Below are 14,479 nucleotides of genomic sequence, written 5' to 3' on the forward strand. Positions count from 1 at the left end.
GTTGATAGCTCCATGGTACTAGATTTTCTTCTTTCCAAGAAAAGCTGGGAAACCGTATTTGTATGTACAATCTACTGACTCTATTGATTTTTAAAGGATAGCGGCTAATTCAACATTTCAAAACATTACGGAAGTCAAAGAGAATAATTACTCGTCTCTAGGAGAAACTATAATCTCTCCCTCAAAGATGCCCCCATTACTCCCAACCCCAAGGGGAGATACAGATCCCACAATTATTGTCATATTTTGTCTGCAGTTTGAATCCCCAGACTGGCCACTTCAAGCTAAAATCAGATGCCCCAGCCAATAAATAATTCATGGGGTCTGGGGCGCCTGGGTGGCTCAGTCGGTTGAGTGTCCGACTTCGGCTCAGGTCATGATCTCCCGGTTTGTGAGTTCAAGCCCCACGTCCGGCTCTGTGCTGACAGCTCGGAGCCTGGAGCCTGCTTCCGATTCTGTGTCTCCCTGTCTCTCTGCCCCTCTCCTGCTCGTGCTCTGTCTCTCTCTCTCAAAAATAAATAGACATTAAAAAAATAATTAATGGGGTCTGGCAAATGAAGATAAATGACAGCCCATTCCCAGAGCAGAATCCTCCACTGCACACAGTGTAAATGAGGAACGACTTCTATTTCCTTGTAAACAGATACATCTCCTCTTAGTATGTTGCATGTCAAAATGAGGCAGGAAAGAGAAATAGGGTTGCCTCATTGTGGCAGTTAGTTGTCCCGTCCCTGAGACGGTCATCCCTACCCCAGTTGGTAAACAACTTTGAAACTCCTCCCTGGCCCTCTAATATTTAGTCAGTGATCAGTCAGGGAAAGTTCAAGAGTCCCCTCTGAGAGAGAATGCTTCACTAAGGGAAGCAACTCTTATTCAACTCTGGGTCACAGCCCTCTCCAGAAATTCTGCGGCCACGAATAGACTTTCAATTATCAACAGACCTTTGCACTCAGATCTCTGCATACAGCCCTATCCAGGACAAAAGGAAATCTGCTAACTTCCTCGTGAACTGTTTTCAGATTCAAATACTCTGTTTTGAACTTTACCCGATCACATTCGACTCCTCACAGTAAGTCAGTTATTACACCAGCATCCTTTTACTCCACTCTGAGATGGCGCGTTTAATTGGTAACTCTTAGTGGAGATATTCCAATCTTCTGAGCAGATCAAAGTATTTTTTATGTGCAATACACATAATTTATTGTAACGGATAAAGTAAGTGAAAAGAATGAAATCTATGGTAAACTTTTTGAAAACGAAGCACAGAAAATTCCAAGTAACGCGGCATTAGCAAATAATGCCGGTAATGAAGTCTTACCTCACCCTTAAGAGCATAATCAATCGCTAGCTTATTTATTTTTACAAGCTAAGTGGACCAGACGTAGCAATGGCATCCCCACCAAGTAGAAGGGAAGTTTGAGACAAAAACATTAAGGAACTTCCTACTCTGCTTCCCCAAACAGCTTCTGCCCACCTACGGCTACCATCATCTTCCAGGTCACCATAAAAAGCCTGGGGCTAGTCTCCTTCTTGCCCTTCTTTCCCTGCAACCCATTCTTCACAAGGCACCGAGAGTAACTTCTGAGGAAACGTTAAGTCTATTATGGCACGCCCCTGCTTTTGGTTTACCACTGCCCTTGAAGTCCAGACAGTGTACCGGAGCCCAAGAGGCTCTGCATGACCTGGCCCCTGGCCCTCACCCTGACTCTCTTCCCTCACCCTGTTCCAACCTTCGCTCTCTTCCCTCACCCTGTTCCAGCCACGCTGCCCTCCGACTATGTCTGGAACACACTGAGCTCTCGTGGTCAGAGCTGTGTGATTGCGGTTCCTTCACCAGAACAATCTGTCAATGTTCTGGGAGCTCATCTCAAGGCCATCTCTCAGAAAAATCTCTCCTTAAAACCCAATCTAAGAAGCTGGGCCTCTCCCACCATCTCTGTCTCTGTCTCTCTCTGTCTTCCTCCCTCCTTCTTTCTCTCTTTCTCTCACACACACACTCATCACAGTACTCTACCACAGCACTCTGTTGCCTTTGCTTTAAAACACCTAGTGGTATCTGAATTTACCTTGCTCATCCCTCGATTCTAGAAGGTGAACTCCTTAAGAACAGAGACCACATCTGTCTTATTCACCGCTCTATACTCAGTGCCAGGCACACAGTAGGTGCTCAATAAATATTTCTTGACGTCAATGAAGGAATGCACAAACTTGTATGAGGAATCAACTAGCCCATTGAATCCAATCAGTATTGATTCTTACAGCTGATTTTTTTCTTTCTCAACTAAGTTTCTTTTTTAAAAAAAACGACAAGCCCATATATATCAGACTGTTTCGATTAGTGTGTTATGAGTCATACCTGTAAAATGCAGCAAAGTGACAGTGAAGGTACATAATAAGTGCCTGGCTTCATAGAGAGAGGCGGTAAGACTCTGCTGCCCGTCCCTTCAAAACACAAAGGTTCCTCAGAATTCTGGTACAATGCAGTTTTAGAACCAGACATTCCCCTTCAAATGCCCTTCACTCAATACTTTCTCTTCAATGCTTCACTTTAATGTAAATTTCTCAATACCTCCAGAGGTCAGTCTAGCCAATAACCATGGATCTTGGGGGGAAAAAAAAGGTTCATCAACCTTCAGATGAATCAAAGTATAAATAACCTGATGATCACCTTCCTTTCCAGGAAATAATCCGTTTTCTGGGGTGTCACTGAAAGGAATACAGATTCCTAAGCTCCGGTGACATTCCCAAGGGTTCCACTCGTGTTGCTCAGGTACCTAGTCAGCACTTGTCTCAATGCTCTACCAGGAGACTCTCAAACAGTATGGTAAAACCTAACTGGGTAGGGAAGGCGTATTCCTCACTACTGAAGTTCAAAGGGCACAGACATACAATGGACAGGAAATGAGGAACCAGCTGTCCAGGGCTCTCTTTACAGGAAAGCCTTGGGGTGCTGGGCAAACCCCTTCGACACCTCGGAAAGGATTCCTCAACTGTAAAATGAGTGGCTGAACCAGATTAATATCCCTCACAATTCATAGTGTCCGCCTTGAGTACAAAGGGTCCCGTTCAACGAAGAGCATCACCATGCCGTCCACGGCGGCAACCCCTGCCCGAATGTCTGGGGAAGGGAGAGAACCTACAGTGCCCACATGCAATGAGTGGACGCTGGGAAATCCAAGGAGGTAGGTTCTCACCAGCTTCTAGGGGACCACCAGAATTCCCTCCGTGAGGAGATCTGCGGGGTGCTAGCAGCTCACCAGTCCCTTGTGGTGGCCAATACTTAATGCCCTGGTCTCTTGAGTTCAAGGGGAGCCCAAGATTTGGTCCTGAGCCTTTTGGGATTGTCAACACTTTAAGGGATACGCTTTCCAGCTCCTACTCCCATACCAGTCTCCCAGCTCAGGATTCTCGCTTGGGTCAAAGGTAATTTGCACAAGTCTGATTTGTCCACACAAATCTCTCCCAAACCTGAGCTCACGTGTCCTTCAAAAATGGTGAGCTCCCCTTTATGAACCCTACACACCTCTCCCTCCTCCTGCCTCATCACCTCTGCAGCAACCGCAAGAACCAAAGACCTGAATGAAAGCCTGACCTTTTCGTTCTCTGGGGCTAGAACCTTCTACCAGAAGCTCCAGAGTATGATGGGAGGAGAATGCTCTCTGCTGTGTGTGACTTTTGTGTGACTTTTTACAAGCAAGCTTCCCCTTTACTCTGGGTAGAGCCGGGGTGATGGTGTCTGAAGGGAGGGGGGGGGGCGGCGGGGGGAGGCGTGGGACCCGCGGAGCCTGTGAGCAAAGCAGAGGTAGTGCTTTTTTATTATCCTAGTGGTATGGCAGCTACTCGGAACTGGGCTCTGGAAAACGCCACACTCCCCAAAGAGAAGTGTCCGTTTTGTCCCAGCACAGGAGACCTAGCGATAAGAAACCTCCCCGTGTCCCCTGATTCCCTCTGGGCACCGAATTCTTAGGTTAGGAGGGTTGCCTCCTCGGTGGGGGGGGGGGGGGGAACAGGCGTGGGAGAACTGGGCTCCAATTCCGTGACCCTCCCCGCAAAGATCCCAGAGCGCTGTCGCCAGGCGGCAGGGACGGCGAGCCGACCCCGGGCAGGACGCGGCGCGGCTTCCCCCCTCCCCCCCACCCTCCCGACGCCTGTGGCCGTGGCCGCTCCGGGATCGCCGGCCTCCCGCGCCGGGGCCGCGAGGGTCCGGCCCTAGCCCGGCGCGCCCCGCGTTCGCTCCTCACCCGGGCGCTGCGGTAAGCTGCACGTCTGAACCAGGAGCCCTGGACCGCTCCTCGCCGCCAGCGCTGCAGTTCCCTCGGGGCGCGCGGCGGGCGGGTGGGCTGCGCGCGGGTTTTGCCCTCGGTCCGCCCCGGTGGGGGGGGGGTGGGGAGGGACGGGGCGGAGCGTGTGGCCGCCGGCCTCCCATAGGCAGACGCGCGTGGGAAGCCAGCGCGCTCGGGCGCACCCAGCACCCTCCCCGCGGCCCCGGGGTCCCGCACCCCGCACCCGCTGGATAACGCAACACGCCCCAGGGATGGACCCAAACATGCCTCGGGTGGGTGCTGTGCCGCCCAATTTCTGTTCCCAGACTCCGGCCTGATCAGATCCGCTCCCTGCTGCACTCCGCATCCAGCCAACCTTGTCTGTCCTGCTCACTTTCCAGGCACTCTGCTTCCATCTGTAATCCCAAATAGCCTGCGCCTTCCTCATTTCCCGACCCTTGTGCGTTCGACTCCGACTCAGACACACGTGGGCTGTGCTCAGGTTTGGAAAGCCTGCCACCGTGTCGGTTTCATTTCTGCGTGGAGATGCGGGGGAGGGCCATCAGAAGAGCATTTATGACGGGAAACGTAAGAAGGGCCAATCTCGTAGCTCAATTTAACGCAATTATTTGGGGTTTAGCTGACATTTCCTCCGTTTCCCAATGCCTTCTCCTCAATCTGCTTTCTAATGAAAACATACTCATTTAAAACTTCATTTAGAGACTCAGGGGAAATAGTTTGAAATTCCTGCGTGGCGTTATTAAAGTTCTGTACGTTTAAAATAGTGATTTTTGGTTTTGGGTGAGGTAACGGAATGACTCTGGGCACGGTTTTGTTTTGTTTTGTTTTGTTTTGTTTTTTCCCTTAAATCCCTTCTGCTTCTCAGTTTCCTCACTAGTAAAATGGAGATAATCAAAACACATCAGTCAATGGCCTCTTGGAAGAATGAAATGCCTGTGCATGTGAAATGCAAGGACAGAGGAGTCACCTGGGAAACAGTCACACTGTTATCTCATATCAGTATCTTTAAAGAAGCAGGCACTTATTTAAACCTAACAGTAGGTGAAAATTCAAATAAAACTTGATCAGCTTAACGACATTTTCCTGTACTTCCTGGGCTGACCTCCTGTGAAGCAAACTGTCCCAGAATATTCATGGAAAAGGGTACATGTGCCCTAGGTAAGAGATCTCTAAGGACCTCAAGACCTGATGAAGAAGCTGGAAATTCAGCATCACACCTAAAAATGTGGTGGGCTTTGAAAGCAGGTCTGGAAGGCAAGTATGAAATATTGTATTTGTTTCTTTCAGTGCCAGCCAGCTCTATGCTTTTCCCATCATAATAAGATCAGATTCTCTGATGGGATGACAGTGGTTGGCATTTTATAGGTTAGTGCCCTGAGAAAATACCCAGTGTAGGGTTGCCAGATTTAGCAAAAAAACAAAAAACAAAAAATAAAAACAGGATACCCAGTTAAATGGAATTTCAGATAAACAACAAAAGCTAAAAAGCTTTATATATATGTATAAGTAGGTTCCATGGGACTTGGAAACAAATGAGCAGAGAAAGGGAATCCCAAGACGACAGCTAGGCCTAGCCTGGAAGCCAACCCATCCTGATGAAAATAATAAGCTAGAGGAGAAAATGGGATTCAATAAAACTGAAGATATGATTGGGAACTTGGAAACCCCTGAAGCTCTTAGCTGGTGACAGAATGCAAAAAAAAAAAAAAAAATTAAAAGATTGTGGGGGGAATAAGCTTAGAAATTCCCTGGCTTACACCAATGGGTTACTAAGGCATAAATAAATACAAAGCCATAGGATGCCCACACACTGAGCTCACAAGATTAGGTGAATAAGGATAGAGAAAGGGGGCTTAAGCCCCCAGAATGGGGGGGGGGCAGTGAAGAGCCCCCAGGATAGAGAGGGAGGGGCAAAGGCCCCAAAATAAGGGCACAAAGGTGAAATAAATAAGATTAGGTATTCAGGGTGGAAGCACCCCCCCCCAATTTAGTACTATAGCATCAGGAAGATGCTATCTTAGTACTTAGATATTAGTACTATCTTCACAGGAAGAAAGGACCAAGTTAGGTAAACAGGTAAATTGGGCTATAGACCACTGCGCTGCAGGTAAAGCAGCCCAGAGCAGAGATAATTAACAAAAGAAAAGGTGCCTTGTTAATTCTGAGGTCACATGTCCTACCTGTCCCATCCCCTAGGCTAGTTAAGATAAACAAGGGGGGGTGCCTCATGTCTTCTGTAAACAACCTTCTACCCCACTGCCCAGTGTCAGGATTTTGCTTTGTATTAACCCAAACCCCTAACCCCGAATATCTTCAAGACCTCTTCCCTCACATCCACAAGTTAATGTTCACAGATTCATTGTCTCTTTGTGCACACCCATCACCATGTTTGTAAGCCTTCTGATCCTAATAAAAGTGGGGCAAGTACCCTTATTTGAGGCTCTTGTCTTTTCCTGGACGTTAGCCATCTCTTGCTTTTCATCCTGCATCCTGCTCTTTTACTGGCCAAAAGAGAACTTCAGACTTAGAGTCTATGACAAAAAAGAAAATTAATTAAATTTAAAAATTTTAAAATTATCCTTTGGATAAATACCTAGTAGTGCAAAAATGTTGATTCAAAGAGGCACATGCACCCCAATGTTTATAGTAGCACTATCAACAATAGCCAAATTATGGAAGGAACTCAAAGGTCCATCGACTGATGAATGGATAAAGAAGATGAATAAGGAAGATGGAATATTAATCAGTGATAAACAAGAATGAAATCTTGCCATTTGCCACAATGTGGATGTAACTAGAATATATTATGCTAAGGGAAATAAGTCAATCAGAGAAAGATAAATATCATATGATTTCACCCATATGTGAAATGAAAACAAAGCAGATGAACATAGGGGAAGGGAAGGAAAAATAAGATAAAAACAAAGAAGGAGGCAAACCGTAATAGACTCTTAAATACAGAGAACAAACTGGGGGTTATTGGAGGGGTGTGGGGTGGGGTGGGGCTGAGCTAAATGGGTGATGGGCATTAAGGAGGGCACTTGTTGGGATGAGCACTGGGTGTTATAGGTAAGTGATGAATCACTACATTCTATTCCTGAAATCTTTATTAAACTGTATGTTAACTAACTTGGATTTAAATAAAATTTAAAAAATAAAATAAAATAAAAGGAACTCCAAGGGAGGAAATGTCCAGGAAAGGCCTAATGCTAGTGTGACACAGCTTACGATAGATTGATTTTGAACTACTGAGTGGTATCTAAATATAGAAATTACATTTAAACCAGAAATCCGAGAATATACCTCTCTGAGTGGCCCAAAGAAAAAAGTATGAGCAGAGTGCTCTATTAGACTATTGGAGACAATATTCAGATAGTCTAATAATGGGAACATTGCTTATTGGTTTTCAACTTTTAGAATCACCTTATAAACAAGCCAAAGTAGAATAAACTATGATTACACAAGAAAATGTAAATAGATTAATTTTTAAATGTAAAAATAAAGGTAGGTAGGTAGAAGGAAATAGAACTGGGGAGGAGGGTGGAGAGAAGGTTGGGTTACTAAGGGTCTCATTTTAGAAAATCGAGAGATTCTGTCTACAGTTGGTAGGACAGAAATAAAGTTCTGGATGTATAGCAATTCTGCAGAGGAGAGAACAAGCATGAATATACAGAAGTAATTCTATCAGGAGGCTCAGGGAAGAGAAAAGATAGGGCCGGTGTGTTTGTGAGCCAAATGCTCACTCTCTTAGTGGAAATTAGATAGATAGTGCCTAAGATGATCCACTAAGAAATAATAGTACCATGTATTATTTTGGAAACACAGGGAGATCACCAAAAACCCAACAAGAAACACTGTTAAGATTGATTATCTTTGGGGAATTAGACTGGGGTAGGGATGGAAGAGTCTGACTTTTCTGTTCTAGAACACCTTAACAATTTGAAGTATGTGCATGATTACATTGAATAAATATTTAAAACTTTTTGAAATAGGAATTTGTCCAAAGGAAGGCTTCACAGAGAGTGGCTTTTGTGAATGAGTGGGAGGTCATCTGGAAGAAAGAAAGCAAGAGCACGTAGAATGCTGGAACAGAATGTAGAACTGTATGAGCAAAGGCACAGGGACCTAAAGGTGAATGACATTCCTTGGGAATGTCAAGTTCCCCACTGTGGCAAGCATCAGGTGTATAGATGGGGTGGGCCAGAAGTTAAGGATGACAAGATAAGCTGGGATTACCATAAGAGTCTTCCCAGTGATGCGATGGGGTGTAGAGTGTGAGCTCCTTAAGGACAAGAACTCTGTCATTTTTATTCCCCTGCATCCAGTACGGAGCCTAGCACACATTAGTTGCCCTCTGGAATATTTAAATGAATGCAAAACATCGTGAGGCAATGGGAAACCGTCAACATTTGTAAGCAGAGCAGTAGCATTACAGATTTTTGGAAAACAATACTGTACTAAAAAAAATTGCGATGGGAGAAATTGAAAACAGGGGATGAATTGGGAGGCTAGGGGGTGAAAGGTGGATATAAACTGGGATAGTGACAGTGGGAACTGAGGTAGGAAGATCTACTTAAGGGATATCAGCAAGGTATAAAGGATAAAGCAGAGGGATGAGTCCAAAATGGCCCCGAGACCTCTAGTGGGGAAACCAGGTAGATGATGGAGCCATTAATTGAGAAAGGAAAAGCAGGAAGAGGAACAGGTTGTTGAAAGTGAGATAATAATGCAGTTCTGTACACATTGAGTTTGAAAGACTCGAGGACGATGTTTTTAAATTGTGAGTCTTGAACCTTTAATGGCTTATTAAATGTACTTGGTGAGTTGAGACATATTTTTTAACGAAGTGAAACGTGATAGATTTCAAAGTATATCACATGCGATAAGGTTATGTTGTTTCACAGAACAACTTTGTTCCAGTCGTATACATACTCAGGTAACTGACATAGAATGTGTTTTCTACCATATGTTAAAAAATAATGTTTGAGAGCCTTTGGCCTTGGATACCAGGCAGAACGAGTGGGGGCGTGGAGTTGACTTATTCCTGTTCAACCCCTGCCTGTGCACATCTCTTTCCAGCTCTGTAGTCAGTGACTTCGCTCTGATAGCTTGAGATCAGCCATAGGGAGGGCTTCATGTCACAGAAATCAGCAAACACTACAAAATGATCCTTTCTTCCAGTGAGCTAGCACATCTGGGTGGAACCATCTCCTGGGCCGTTAGTTGTGCAGGTCCGAAACTCAGTCTCAAACCTGGGCAGAAGTCATTTATTTGGAAGTGAAAATGCTGAGAACTCATGGGATTGGCCATCAAGGGTTTGCAAAGAGAGCAGAGGTGGAAGAATTCTAAAGAACATCACAGTCATGGACGGTAGGCGGAGGAGAAGCTGATGAATGAAATTGAGACAGGCTAGTCACAGTAAGGATAGAAAATGGGAAAGAGAAGCTCTGTGGAATCAAGAGAGAAAAGAGGTTTTAAAAGGTAAGTATGACCAACACTGTTGATGAGATAGAAGGAATGAAGGCTGAGGAAAGGGTCATGAGGCTTAGCAATTAGAAAGATGTGGTGACCCCTAAAACTAACAATATCATGACTGAGGGGTGAAGTCAGAGTCTGTAAGGAGTAGAAATGCAGATGCAAAGACAATGAGTGTAGACTATTTTAAGATAGTTGATGGAGAAGAAAAGGAAGGAGATATGGCTGTGACTTGGGTAACAGTAAAGCATGAAGAGAGTGATAATGTGGGAGATGGTCCTGGGCTCTGTCTGAGGCTGTTTGAAGCTTTCTGAGCCCCATGGTGGCTGGAATTCACTCCTTAGTCATGGAGTCAGTCTGTCTGGTGATGTGCATTCCCGGATGATGTTTGCTCTTCCAGGAACAAGGCCAGAGTGGCGGCTTATCTGGTCTTGCAAAATTAGACAGCAGATTGACCAAAGGCAGAGAAAATGAGGGAATTGATGGTAATTTGAAAAGAGATTTTTTTTTCTAGTTAAGATGAAATAATACATTCCTGTTGTTAGAAATCTAAACAAAACTGCAAACATAGGAAGCGGGTGGGTCACGCAACCCCAACTTCATGAAGGAGTTATTTAACATTTGGTGCATATCTTCCTGACATTTTTTCCAGACATAGTGCGGTAATTAAGAAGGCTGAGTCAGACAGAGCTGGGCTTGAACCCAGTTCTACCTTTACTAGCTCTCAAGGCCTTTGGCAACTTCCGTACCCTTGTAACCTTTCAGTTTCCTAATCTGTAAAGCAGAAATAAGAATAGTATTTGTATCACAAGGTTGCAGTAAGAACTGAAAGGGATAATGCATGTAAATTGCTTAGGACAATACTAGGCAAGCAGAGTGAGCATTTGAAATACATATGTATGTGTATGTATGTGAACATACACATTATACATATATATGTACAGTAAGACCTTGGTTTGGAAGCATAATTCATTCCAGAAACATGCTTGTAATCCAAAGCGCTTGTATATCAAAGCAAATTTCCCCATAAGCAATAATGGGATGCAGACAATTCCTTCCACAACCTAAAAATACTCACACAAAAATGATCACAATACTGTAATATAATACAAAATAATAAAGAAGATACATAATAGAAAGAGAAATAAACAGCACTTACCTTTGAAAACCTTCCTGGAGGGTGTGAGGGAGATAAGAGAGAGGAGGGTTACTGTGTAGGAGATCTTTCACTATCATTAATGGAATCACTGCTGTCTATTGGCTCAGTGGAATCTTTCCCATTTTGTGCAACTTTAGCAAGGAACCTATCCAATGATGTTGGTTTTGCCTCCCTTTGAGGCTTTCGCAGAAACGTGACATCGCTTTGTCCTTAAACAGATTCACTGCTCTCACTGCTACAGCCTTATTCGGGTGGTGCTTTCCCACAGAATTTTGCACTGTTTCTCACATTTTACACATCTCCCTAATCTCATTTGAAGTGAGGGATTCAGTTCCTCTGCAGACGAGGTGGAGATATAGACTTCTTATAAAATCTTGCAATTTTGGCCACTTGCATACCTTGTACATACTTCTTGACGATTTCCTTCTTAACTTCCACAGCAATCATCTCCTTCTTACGCCTTTCTTTTCAACCTTTTTCTGCATGGGGGCCATTGTATATACACTCACACGGATGTTGACTGTGGTACAGTGTTAATAAACTCTTGTCATATACCGTATTTAATGTAACTGGCAGTAAGAGGAAAGGGTCTAAATCTGCAGGCAGCCTGACCTAGAATGAAGCAAAGCATTCGTCAGCTTCCCCTTGAATGGAAAAGCAAAGGACTGTCCATAGGTGTTTTGAAGTGACAAAAAATATATTAGTGCCAGGTGTGGGCGCCTTCCAACGTTCCGAAAAATCACTGGTTTCTGCCAAACACCGCAGCCTGAGACCAAGCATCTGGGCATCCCATAATCTCACAGCGAGAGAGAAAAGAACCATTGGCTCAGTTGTGATCTTGTGACATTCGGCATCCCGTAGTACCACTCGGATTGTAAGACATCGCTCCTTTATCAAGTTAAAATTTATTAGAAATGTTTGCTCATCTTGTGGAACACTCACAGAACAAGTTACTCACAATCCAAGATTTTACTGTATGCGGGAAAGAGAATTAATATATGTAAATGCACACATACATACATAACATGAATAACCAAGAAGAACTGAGAAATATTGGTGACGTGGGTGGGTTGAAAGACAAGAGAGAGGAGGGTTATTATTGCAAGCCTTTGACTCTTGGTTTTGGCTCAGGTCATGATCTCATGGTCCACAAGTTCAAGCCCGGCATTGGGCTCCATGCTGTGGGTGCAGAGCTGCTTAGAATTCTCTCTCTCCCTCTTTCTCTGTCCCTCTCCTGCTTGCTCATGTGCTCTTTTTCTCTGTCTGTCTCTTTTTCTCTCAAAATAAATAAATACATTTTAAAAAAAGATTGATGAGTAATATCCCAAACACCTAGAATAATGCCTGATGCACAAAGGCATTCAACAAATATCTCATTTTTTCTTGTCACTCCCAGATGCCAGATCACCATTCTGTCCTCCCCATTGTATTGCCTCCTCACAAGTATTGCTTTGAGAACAAAGTCTATATAGGTTTGTTGTTATCAACTTCTTTAGAATTGGAGGGAGGCAGAAGAAAATCAAATCATGGTGTTCTGAGCAGAGGTCAACAGTAAGCAATAAATATACAATGGAATGACAAAGCGGCCCAGCCAACCCTTGAACTTGTGGTCACTGAGCATCTCTTATATATCCTGAGTTTAGTTAGGGTGGGGATTGTGGGGAATAAGTTTAGGAATTCCCTGAACTTACACCAATGGGTTAAGAAGGTTTAGGCTGAAAGCATCTGAGATTAAGTAAACAGAGCAGAAGCGCCCCCAACATAGTACAAAAGCAGAAAACTGCTTTCACAGGAAGGAAGGTACAGAATAGGTAAACAGGTAGACAGGGCCATAGACCTCAGTAGGGTGAAACTGACTGGAGTAGGGCTAATTAGCAAAAGTAAGGTGCCTTGTGGACTCATGCTCTGTCTTACCCCTAGGCGAGCTAAGATAAACAGAAGGCTCTCCTTGTGCCTGTGGTAAACAACCATCGGTCCAGTGCCAGGATTTTGTTTTGTATTGACCCAAACCCCTATCACAGGATATCTTCAAAACCCCCTTTCTCTCGCACACATGAGTTAACGTTCGTGGTTTCATGGTCTCTTTCCGCACGTCCGTCATATTTGTAGGCCTTCTGATCCTAATAAAAATAGAGCAAGGACCCTTACTTGGGGCTCTTGTCTTCTCCCAGACATTACATCCTCTCTCACATTTTAATTCTGTGTCCGCTCTCTTGCTGGACAAGAGAGAACTTCAGGCTCAAAGTCTGTGACAGGGGGAGATGGTAAGAGATGCATTAAAACACAGTGACTGTGTGAATTAATCAAATCACATAATGTCAACGGATCGCAACATTCTCATCTCTAAATGAATTTTTGAATCACGATTTCTAAAGTCCCTTCCTGATCTAAAAATGGCTTCTATGGAGAAGATACTCAACGGCAGTCACTTCAGCCAGAAATGCTAGTCCCAGTGCTTGAGCCAGTGTGACCAAAGGTCAATGTCTGGCCCATAGATGTTGCCGGGTAGCCTCTGTGTCCTATCACAATATAAGCAAGTGACCCTTGAGGGTAGATTATTGACATTCACCCCAGATGAAGGCATTCATTCAGTCATAATTTTAAAAAAAATTAAAATTTTGACAGAAATAGCACACAAAGCTTTATAAACATAAGATGAAGATAAATTCTGATCTTGCAACAATATCAATTCTTTGTACACTGCAAGAAGTGGACTCTGCTAATGGAATACTGAATTTATGTAGTAAATGCTTTCAACATGGTCTGTCTTTTACTTTGGACTCTCAGCTCGAAGAAGAAAGGAACACGAGTCTTGTTCTCCACAGAGCCTAGTACAGTATATAAGGCATTCAGTAAACACATGTGGGAAGAAAGGTAGCAGAGAAATGATAGGAGAAAGAAAAAAAAAGAATGAAAGAGGGGGGAAGAGAAAGAGAGGGAGGGGGAGAGAGATAAAGAGGGGGAGGAAGAAGAAAGGAAGGAAGGAAGGAAAGGAGGGAGGGAGAGAGAGAGAAAAGGGAGACAGGAAGACCAGCATCACCATAAAGATAGGAGATGCTAGAATAAGGGATCAAAAATGAGGAGGCCATGAGAAATTGACTGAAGGCTTTCTCCTTCCTCCACCCTGTTAGCAGGTGCTTTATCAATTATTTCAGCTACGCATCTTTTGTTGCCGTATGAGAAAAGTGTTCAAACTTCCTTTTATTGGTGAGAATTGAGTTTCAGCAAATTTAAGGGTCTTGCGCAAGATCTCAAGCTGGTTCTGAGAGTGCGGGGTGCATGTCATCTACGACACCCCGCGGTGGTCACCGGGCAGCGTGTTTCCTTCACAGTGCCCTGTGGACTGGCAATCTGTTTTTCCATTTTCATGCATTTGGATGAAATGCTACTTGAAGAGGAGCTGTCAAGGACCACACTCAGACTACAGAAGCAGGCCAGGACCGCTGACCAGCTTCAGTGGAAGCAAAGGGGCAGTCCCCTTTCCTCCAGCAAGGACCTCCTCCCGGAGGCCTACCTTGATTGACAGGCTTTACTGACGAAGGAGGGGCAGTTTCCATGGTGT

The 14,479-nt window shown here is 44.4% G+C and overlaps 1 protein-coding gene across 2 annotated transcripts in view; it reads right to left on the minus strand.

Moving 5' to 3' along the window:
- PLA2G7 (phospholipase A2 group VII) overlaps positions 1 to 4,331 on the minus strand; it is a 38,991-nt gene extending 34,660 nt beyond the window's left edge. The window contains exon 1 of one of the 2 annotated variants that reach the window (XM_049653758.1): positions 4,242 to 4,331. The gene's annotated coding sequence lies outside the window, so the exon portion shown is untranslated. The remainder of the gene's footprint in view (positions 1 to 4,241) is intronic. The other variant, XM_049653759.1, reaches the window with a different exon arrangement.
- Positions 4,332 to 14,479: the final 10,148 nt, after the last annotated feature.

Source organism: Panthera uncia (genome assembly GCF_023721935.1).
Source record: "Panthera uncia isolate 11264 chromosome B2 unlocalized genomic scaffold, Puncia_PCG_1.0 HiC_scaffold_24, whole genome shotgun sequence".
NCBI classification, from domain to species: domain Eukaryota; kingdom Metazoa; phylum Chordata; class Mammalia; order Carnivora; family Felidae; genus Panthera; species Panthera uncia.